The sequence below is a fragment of the Phyllobates terribilis genome, unplaced genomic scaffold, assembly GCF_046119375.1.
Source record: "Phyllobates terribilis strain yellow unplaced genomic scaffold, ASM4611937v1 Scaffold_55__1_contigs__length_8800988, whole genome shotgun sequence".
Lineage (NCBI taxonomy): Eukaryota > Metazoa > Chordata > Amphibia > Anura > Dendrobatidae > Phyllobates > Phyllobates terribilis.
The window spans coordinates 2,217,954-2,228,423 of NW_027362815.1; the positions used below are offsets into that span (position 1 = coordinate 2,217,954).

At 43.9% G+C, this 10,470-nt stretch overlaps 1 long non-coding RNA gene across 1 annotated transcript; it reads right to left on the reverse strand.

Moving 5' to 3' along the window:
- Positions 1-5,091: 5,091 nt before the first annotated feature.
- On the reverse strand, positions 5,092-7,933 carry LOC141192224 (uncharacterized). The gene is made up of 3 exons (XR_012265861.1): positions 7,870-7,933; positions 5,365-5,520; positions 5,092-5,266 (listed from the first exon to the last, which is right to left on the reverse strand). It is a non-coding gene; the product is annotated as an uncharacterized lncRNA (long non-coding RNA).
- Positions 7,934-10,470: the final 2,537 nt, after the last annotated feature.

Sequence of the window (10,470 nt, forward strand, 5' to 3'; positions counted from 1 at the left end):
CCAGCTAACAACACTGATTGGCAGCTTTCTGTGTGTGTACCCTGTGCATAGTCAGAAAACTCCCAATCAGTGGTGGGGGTGGGGTTATACAGAGCTCATGAATATAGATAACTACCTGGCAGCAGTAGTGATAATCTCCTGCTGATAAAACTGTGATTTTATCAAAACTACAGCAAGCATCCCAATGAGTGAAACATTTATCTCTGTATATTATATATCTATATCTCTATATATATTATATCTCAGATTAGGTTTCAAAACCTTGGTGACATAGTACCTTTAAGTGATGCAGTGCCTCAAATAAAATAAAAAACACATACCTCCTGGAATAGCGCCATTCCAACGATGTTGGCACTGAGGTAAATATGAAGTGTTTTTACTTTATTTGGGGCACTGTAGCATTCCAGAAGGGGTTGACATGTAGTGGACAACCCCTTAAATGACTTTCTGCAGAAAACGGTCCCAAAAAGTTGCCAAATTTGTGCAAATGTTAGAATGTTGCAATCTCCTTCTCTACTCCCCTCTTATTGCCTCTTCCCACAATCGCATACAAGATGTCTCCAGTGCATCCCCCCTACTCTGGAAAGCTCTACCTCATCACATCAGACTCTCGCCTACAGTGGAAACCTTCAGAAGGAACATGAAGACCGACCTCTTCCGACAAGCCTACACCCTGCAGTAACCACCGCTCCACCACATCGCTGCATGACAGGCTCTACCCTCACCTACTGTATCCTCACCCATCCCTTTGTAGACTGTGGCCCTCGCGGGTAGGGTCCTCTCTCCTCCTGGATCAGTCGCTAACTTGTATTGTTCATGATTATTGTACTTGTCTTTACTATGTATACACCTTCTCACATGTAAAGCGACAGGGAATAAATGGCGCCATAATAATAAAGAATAATAATAATCCTAGTGATACTTGTAAAGGATTGTCCGTCTCTTTTTAGGTTTATTTCATCAGTATTGCAGTTGCTTCTCAGCACCGTACGCCGTACAATTAGAAATCCTTGTGTCTGCCTTGTGTACCTGCTGTAGCAGATGTGCCATGTCTGCGTTATCCGCCATATTGAGCTCTTCTCCTATATGGTTCCTGTAATGCGGAGCACATCACCCATATTGCTAGATTCTTATCAATTGTTCTTGATCCCATCTCCTGACAGCAGTGATAGATCGGTGACATGGAGCTGCTGTCCCCTGATGTATAATGTGGAGTCTCAGAGCATCATTATTTATCAAAACTGTTCATTACATTGTCTTTGTTGTCCATAGCAACCAACCAGAGCTCAGCTTTCATTTCTCAACCTGCTTTGGTAAAATGAAAGCTGATTTCTGATTGGTTGTTTGGGGAAATAGACACTCCCACTGTAAGGCTGTGTGCACACGATGCTTTATGCTGCTTTTTTTTTTCAGTGCAGATTTGTCACAAAACCTGAAGGATTTCCAGATGCCAGCAAAGTGAATGAGAATCCTGAAGTCTCATTCACACGTTGCTTATTTGTGACTTGCAGATTTGGTGCAGACTTAACCCCTTCACGCCACAGCTAATTTCCGCTTTTGTGCTTCTATTTTTTCACCCCCTTCTTCCCAGAGCCATAACAATTGTTTTGTCCACATAGACATATGAGGGCTTATTTTTTTGCGGGACGAGTTTTACTTTTGAATGACACCATTCATTTCACCACTAGTGTACTGGAAAAAGGGAAACAATTCCAAGTGCAGTGAAATTGTGGAAAAAAAATGCAATATGACATTGTTTTTTGGGAATTGTGTTTACATATTGTAGTAAAAATGACCTTGCAATATTATTCTCCTCATCAATACGATTACGGCAATACCCAACATGTCCAGTTTTTAATTATTTTAGTGGTGAAAAAAATCTGAAGTTTGGCCCCCCAAATTTTTAGGGTTGTACATAAAGTACTTTTTGCTGCTATTTAAACGATATATACTTACCATATTCCTACTTATGTACATACCCTATGTTTGATTATATAGTTGTGGTATTTTACCACTAATGAGCATATTCATTCTACTGCCCTATCAATGGAATAACAATTATGCATATACTTACCCCAAGTGCCACCTTTGTTTGGGTACCCTTTGCCCATTTTTTGACTTTCATTATTATTTATTTTAATTCATAAATATATTCCATCTATATATCGTTGTAACGTGCTATTTCTCTTTGGCACAATTGTTCTTGGGCACTCAACATTTATACTTTATTTTGTCTGTGGTCTAATTTTTGTGGAACTGCAGGGACTAAAAAAACGATACCACATATGTGTATTTTTTTTTTTAATATCTTTACTTTCAATGGGGCAAAGAGGGGTGATTTGAACTTTTTATTTTTTTACATTTTTTTAACCAACTAACATCATATCAAACAAAGGGTATAACCATATAATTTGCATAAAAAACCCTTAACATGCAACCTTTATTAAAGATAATTAAAATTATCCATACAAAGAAATAATCTGAAGATCAAAGTGAGAAATAATGAATGTGCAGAATTAGCCTGCTCCTATTGTCCCCTATGATGATCATTCCTGACTGCAGGGGTTGGCACCCTAAATATAGTACGACAATGGCGCCCCCACTCACAAGTCGTCTATCCCTCAAAGTCCCTATAAGTCCCTGGAAACAACAGTGAGCAATAGATTAGGGCTAATATGATAATATAAACCTAGAAAATTATATCTATAAATTAGGCAACAAGAGTACAGTTATATGAAAAAGTTTGGGCACCCCTATTAATCTTAAGCTTAATGTTTTTTTAAAATTTGTGTTTTTGCAACAGCTATTTCAGTTTGATATATGTAATAACTGTTGGACACAGTAATGTTTCTGCCTTGAAATGAGGTTTATTGTACTAACAGAAAATGTGCAATCTGCATTCAAACAAAATTTGACAGGTGCATAAGTATGGGCACCTCACCAGAAAAGTGACATTAATATTTAGTAGATCCTCCTTTTGCAAAAATAACAGCCTCTAGCCGCTTCCTGTAGCTTTTAATGAGTTCCTGGATGAAGGTATTTTTGACCATTCCTCTTTACAAAACAATTCCAGTTCAGTTAAGTTTGATGGTCGCCGAGCATGGACAGCCCTCTTCAAATGATCCCACAGATGTTCAATGATATTCAGGTCTGGTGACTGGGATGGTCATTCCAGAACATTGTAATTGTTCCTCTGCATGAATGCCTGAGTAGATTTGGAGCGGTGTTTTGGATCATTGTCTTGCTGAAAGATCCATCCCCTGCGTAACTTCAACTTTATCACTGATTCTTGAACATTATTGTCAAGAATCTGCTGATACTGAGTGGAATCCATGCGTCCCTCAACTTTAACAAGATTCCCGGTGCCGGCATTGGCCACACAGCCCCAAAGCATGATGGAACCTCCACCAAATTTTACTGTGGGTAGCAAGTGTTTTTCTTGGAATGCTGTGGTTTTTTGATGCCATGCATAACGCCTTTTTGTATGACCAAACAACTCAATCTTGGTTTCATCAGTCCACAGGACCTTCTTCCAAAAAGAAATTGGCTTCTCCAAATGTGCTTTTGCATACCTCAGCCGACTCTGTTTGTGGCGTGCTTGCAGAAACGGCTTCTTTCGCATCACTCTCTCATACAGTTTCTCCTTGTGCAAAGTGCGTTGTATAGTTGACCGATGCACAGTGACACCATCTGCAGCAAGTTGATGCTGCAGCTCTCTGGAGGTGGTCTGAGGATTGTCCTTGACTGATCTCGCCATTCTTCTCCTCTGCCTTTCTGATATTTTTCTTGGCCTGCCACTTCTGGCCTTAACAAGAACTGTCCCTGTGTTCTTTCATTTCCTTACTATATTCCTCACAGTGGAAACTGACAGGTTAAATCTCTGAGACAGCTTTTTGTATCCTTCCCCTGAACAACTATGTTGAATAATCTTTGTTTTCAGATCATTTGACAGTTGTTTTGAGGAGCCCATGATGCCACTCTTCAGAGGAGATTCAAACAGGAGAACAACTTGCAAGTGGCCACTTTAAGTAGCTTTTCTCATGATTGCATACACCTGGCTATGAAGTTCAAAGCTCAATGAGGTTACAAAAGCAAAAAAAGTGCTTTAGTACGTCAGTAAAAAGTAGGTAGGAGTATTTAAAACAAGAAAATGATAAGGGTGCCCATACTTATGCACCTGTCAAATTTTGTTTGAATGCAGATTGCACATTTTCTGTTAGTACAATAAACCTCATTTCAAGGCAGAAACATTACTGTGTCCAACAGTTATTACATATATCAAATTGAAATAGCTGTTGCAAAAACACCAATTTTTAAAAAACATTAGGCTTAAGATTAATAGGGGTGCCCAAACTTTTTCATATAACTGTATATCAGACGAGACTCGCCAATGCAAGTCAATGTGTGCGAGAAAAAAAAAGCACAGCAAACGGACCATGCTTATGCCATCCATATAGCGTCCATATAATACGCATCTATGTAACACCTTTCAGTGACTGTGGCGGCATCTCAGCACACAAATCCTGTATCTCAGATCTTTGTCTGGCCTTGTCTTCTGTGTTTTGGCCATCATGCCAACAAGACAAGGGTGATTGGGGCAAGAGACATGCTGGTGAGCGGGTTGTTGGCTGCCGTGATGCTGGTAATGGAGGTGGCTGCCAAGATGCTGGCACTGGAGGTGGCTGCCGTGATGGTGCTACTGTAGTTGGTGGTGGTTGCTGTGATGCTGTGACTGGAGGTGGTGGTGATGGCTGCTGTGATGCTGGTACTGGAGGTGGTGGTGATTGCCGTGATGCTGGCACTGGAGGTCGTGGCTGCCTTGATGGTGGGTCTGCTGAGTGCCCTTCTTGGGGGGTCTAATGACCGGGTTTTGTTGTCCTCAGAAAGATGCCACCTTTCAAGGAATTAAAAGATGGCCATCGGTGAATTTGGTGGCGCAGCTGCAGACGAAACAATTTGGAGGGTAGCCCTGGTCTGCAGCCTCAATAAAAAGGGAACGTGCCTGAAACAACGGGCCAGGCTTAGACAAAAACTCTCATCATCATCACTCACAGGTATTCCCATGTCACGTACGCCAGTGATGGTGGGGCGGTAGCGATGCTGGCTTATTGGTGCATGAGGGGAGGTGTCGAGGGGCTGTGGTGTACTGGTGCTCTCCGCAGGCTCTTCTTCTTTCTGGCCCCCAGCTCCGGCCTCCATTTCAGATTCCTCTCTGGCTTCCAGCACCTCCGAGCTACAGGTATTTCCCTTTTTGGTCCAGTCAGATCTGTAAGGTCAGGGATGACAGAGAAAAAAGCATTTTTAATATGCAAAATTATAATCAAACCATTACAACAAATAAAACTGAAAAAGATAGCCACTTACGGGTGAAAATCTAGGACTAGGGTCAAAAACTGGAGCCGGGCATAATATAGGTATGGCCTTTCTTTTTAAGAGCCACATCACCACTCTTCCTACCCTGTTGTCGCTCGCGGCGGCACTGGTCCCGGCAACTGCTCCATAATCTTGTCACTACACCCACTGGAAAGAAAAGTGGAAGAGATTATATACAATTTTTATAGGTAAAGGATGCTGTATGTAATAACATGTATAGTGTGTATTCTAATATCACTGCTAGCAGGGGCTGGCTGGCAAATTTTAGCCTGGGGGCAAGCACACAGCAGTGGTCCATGAGTAGCGGCCCATCCTTAAAGGTCGTTTTCCCACAAACAATAGTATATTTTAATCAATAGGTCTTGGAGTAATAATTATTTCCACAATTGGATGTGATATAATAATGTCCCTGTGCTGAGATAATCTTATAAATGTGCCCCTGCTGTGTACTGTGTAATGGCTGTGTCTGACCGTGCAGGAACATGTTCTGATCATACCACATCTCCTGGGCAGGGGGGAGAAAAAGAGGATACAGGCAGGATAGCAGGGGATCACAGAGGATTCTTTTTGTGAGTAAAACATTTCAATGCCTGTTTTTAAACAATATTTTAGCTCAAAGAAAGACTCAGCTGTGATCCCCTGCTGTAATGTATATATACTCTCTTTATATATAGATGATTAGCGTGCACACAGTCTGTAGGTCAAGGTGCAGGTACACGGGATGTGGAATCCCCAGAATCGGCGTAGATTAAATCACCGCACATTCTAGTTTCATGACGCAAACTAAAGTCTATTTGAAGACATGCAATAAGACACATTTAAGGTGCAGGGAATAATGCAACAGTAAATGAACGTTTTGACCCATCGTTTGCATCTTGAAACTAGAGTGTGCAGTGATTTAATCGATGCTATATACTCTTTTGCTTCCCCCCCTGCCCAGTAGCTGTGGTATGATCAGACCATGTTCCTGCACAGTCAGACACAGCCATTACACAGTACACAGCAGGGGCACATTTATAACATTATCTCAGCACAGGGACATTTTATTTAAACACATCCAATTGTGGAAGTTATTATTATTCCAAGATCTATTGATTAAAATATACTTTTGTTCGCAGAAAACCCCTTCAACATGTTTATTACCAGCTGCTTCATAGGCTATATTCACACAAACGTATTGTCTAAGTGCTGCCCGTGGAGAAAAATGACAGCACTTGGTCCAGTTCAGGTGAGCATTTAAAACTGGTAATACATAAGCATAATATGTACAATGTCTGACCACTACAACACGGATTTAGGTTGTTAGAGGTGTAATGCAAGTAATCCAAGGTACGCTGTGCTTTTCTACACTCCTAAACAGAGTAAGGCTAAGTGCCCACAATGCAGAAATGCTGAGAATTTTTCCAGAGCGTTTCTGCATCTCCCTGGCAGAAAAAACGCATGCGGATTCTATGAGTTTTCCTGCCAGGGACAAGCAGAAGTGAAGCGCTCTTCACATGCATTTCCGCATGCGGGTTGTCAAGCGCTTTGCAAGCGATTTTAGCATCACTTGGAAAGTGCTTGACAACTTGGTCACACTATATAAATCCATGGAACCGGTATGGATTTATATAGTGTGACCGTAAAAGAAAGGTAAAAAAGAAATATTATACTTACCTTCTGACGGCCCCTGGTCTCCTTATCCGATGCGTCCGGTCTTCCCGATGTCTCACGGTTGTGTAAAAGGACATCACACAGACATCATACACACAGCGGGCACAACCATCACACAGACATCACACACACAGCGGGCACAACCATCACACAGACATCATACACACAACGGGCACAACCATCACACAGACATCATACACACAGCGGGCACAACCATCACACAGACATCATACACACAGCGGGCACAACCATCACACAGACATCATACACACAGCGGGCACAACCATCACACAGACATCACACACACAGCGGGCACAACCATCACACAGACATCACACACACAGCGGGCACAACCATCACACAGACATCATACACACAGCGGGCACAACCATCACACAGACATCACACACACAGCGGGCACAACCATCACACAGACATCACACACACAGCGGGCACAACCATCACACAGACATCACACACACAGCGGGCACAACCATCACACAGACATCACACACACAGCGGGCACAACCATCACACAGACATCATACACACAGCGGGCACAACCATCACACAGACATCATACACACAGCGGGCACAACATGACATGTATATATTCCCTTCTTCTCCATCATGTCTCCAGTGGCAGTGGTGGGGCCTGGTGTTTGCAATCAGCAGCAGAGTATGGGCTGTACGCAGGAGAGCTGTCAGCCCTGCAGTGTCCCTAAATCCCCTCCCATCCCCCCTAGTCCCGACTGCAGAGCTGCTGGTGACATTGCATGAGCCCCCTCCCATCCTGTAAGAACAGCAGCCACAGATGGGAGAGGCTGCGGGTCTCCCCCTCACCTCAGGACCGCACCTTGTTGTCATGTCCTCCGCAGACTTGGCCCCGCCCCCTGACCCCTCACCTCCTCATGCTGTGCGGTCTCTGCACAGTAGAATTCCTCTGCCCTGATGCCGGGGAGGAGCAGAGAGCGGGAGGCGGAGCTACAAGGGGTCACACACAGCATGGAAAGCCTGCGTGTCTGGAGGAAAAGCCCAGTGCCCAGCAGCGCCCCTGCCGGGAGAAGAGCTGAGCCGGGCCGGGACTGAGCCCTCAAATCGGGACAGGCCCAGGGAATAGGGGAGGCTTGTTAGCTCTGGATATTATACCCGCCTCCTATTATCCTGTATATAATATGGGATGTCTGGGCCTATAGTATATATATTATACCACCTACAGGCTAATATGTAACTAGTGCACATTACACCTTGAGTACAGCCATTAGATATTACACCAGTCACTTCTTCTCCTCTGCACAATCTGATGTCTGTGCACAGTATATGACATCCAGTATACAGGAGAATATGTGATGGGATATAGGACATACTGTTATACAGACATCAGATGCTATATACTGGATAATAAATGATGGTATATATCAGGGGTGGGCAATTCATTTTCCAGAGGGGCCACATGAGAGAACGTAACTGTTGTGGGGGCCTGAACCAATAGGCTGAAAGGCTGAAATTAGTTCTGCTCAATATTAATATTAACTACAATTAATATAAAATAATATTTATATCACTTAATATTGAGCAGAATTAAGTATGCCAACATCCCCCTATATACCGTATGAGCCCCCACACAGCCCCCCTATATACCATATGAGCACACACACAGCCCCCTGTATACAGTATGAGCCCCCACACAGCCCCCTGTATACAGTATGAGCACACACACAGCCCCCCTATATACCATATGAGCACACACATAGCCCCCTGTATACAGTATGAGCCCACACACAGCCCCCCTATATACCATATGAGCACACACATAGCCCCCTGTATACAGTATGAGCCCCTACACAGCCCCCCTATATACCATATGAGCACACACACAGCCCCCCTATATACCATATGAGCACACACACAGCCCCCTGTATACAGTATGAGCCCCCACACAGCTCCCTATTTATTTATTTATTTTACTAACCATATTTTGCAGATTATAAAATGCACCGTATCATAAGACGCACCCCAAATTTTGGTGAGAAAAATAGGAAAAAAATGTTTTTAATAAAATGGTGGTGCTTCTTATAGTCTGCTTTTACGGTAGATTACCCAGGGAAGGGGGCTGCTGTGGTGGAGCAGAGTCGCTGCTCCAGGAAGCTGGCAGCGGCAGGAGTGGGGTGATGCTGTGGACCCCAGGCTGGGAGGGGGATGTTCGACGATCAGCCGGACTCCGTGCTTTCACAAAATGCCGGCGGATCCCCTGTACTTCCCGTGGTTTTCAATGCTGTAGACTTAGGGAAAATGGCCACCGGAGGCGGCACATGCTTAGGTTGAGACCTCGGGAGACAAGATCTCGGTGTCACGATCTCAATCCGCACATGCGCCGCCTCTGGTGGCCTTTTTTCTCCAAGTTCACCGCATTGAAAACCATGGAAAGTGCGGGGGCTCCTCCGACATTTTGTGAAAGCACAGAGCCCGTCGCACAGCCAGACACCCACCTTCCCAGCCTGGGGCCCGCAGCATCGCCTCACTCCTGCCGTCACCAGCTTCCTGCAGCAGCGACCCTAAAATGCCGCTCCCAAATGCCCCGGTAAACTACATTCAGATTATAAGACGTACTCCCATTTTCCCAAAAATTTTTGGAGGAGAAAAGTGCGTACTATAATCTGAAAAGTACAGTATATAGTGCTATTAATTCCACAGCAGATTACAGACATTATTCCTACATACAGTATGCACCCCACATAGCCCCTATATACAGTGTAAGCCACCACATAGCCCTTATATACAGTGTGAGCCCTCATATTCCATCCTATATACAGTATTAGCCACCACATAGCCCCCTATATACCGTATGAGACCCACATAGCCTCCTATACATATTATGAGCCGTCACATAGCCTCCTTTGAACAGTATGACCCCGCATATAGCCTCCTATATATAGTATGAGCCCCCTATGTACAGTATGAGTCCTCATAGCCTCCTTTATACAGTATGAGCCCCCACATAGCCTTCTACTGTATACATATTATTAGCCGCCACATAGCCTCCTATGTACAGTATGAGTCCCACATAGCCTCCTTTATACAATGTGAGTCCCCACATAGCCTCTCTATATATTGTCAGACCCCACGTGGCCTCTTATATACATTATGAGATCCGCATAGCTTCCTATATACAGTGTGAGCCCCCACATAGTCTCTCTATATACAATATGAGCCCTCAAATAGCCTCCTATATACAGTATGATTCCCTCATAGCCTTCTATATACAGTGTAAGGCCCCACATAACCTCTTATATACAGTGTGAGGCCTCACATAACCTCCAATATACAATGTGAGCCCTCACATAGCCTTCTATATACTATATGAGCCCTCACATAGCCTCCAATATACTATATGAGCCCTCACATAGCCTCCTATATACTATATGAGCCCTCACATAGCCTCCT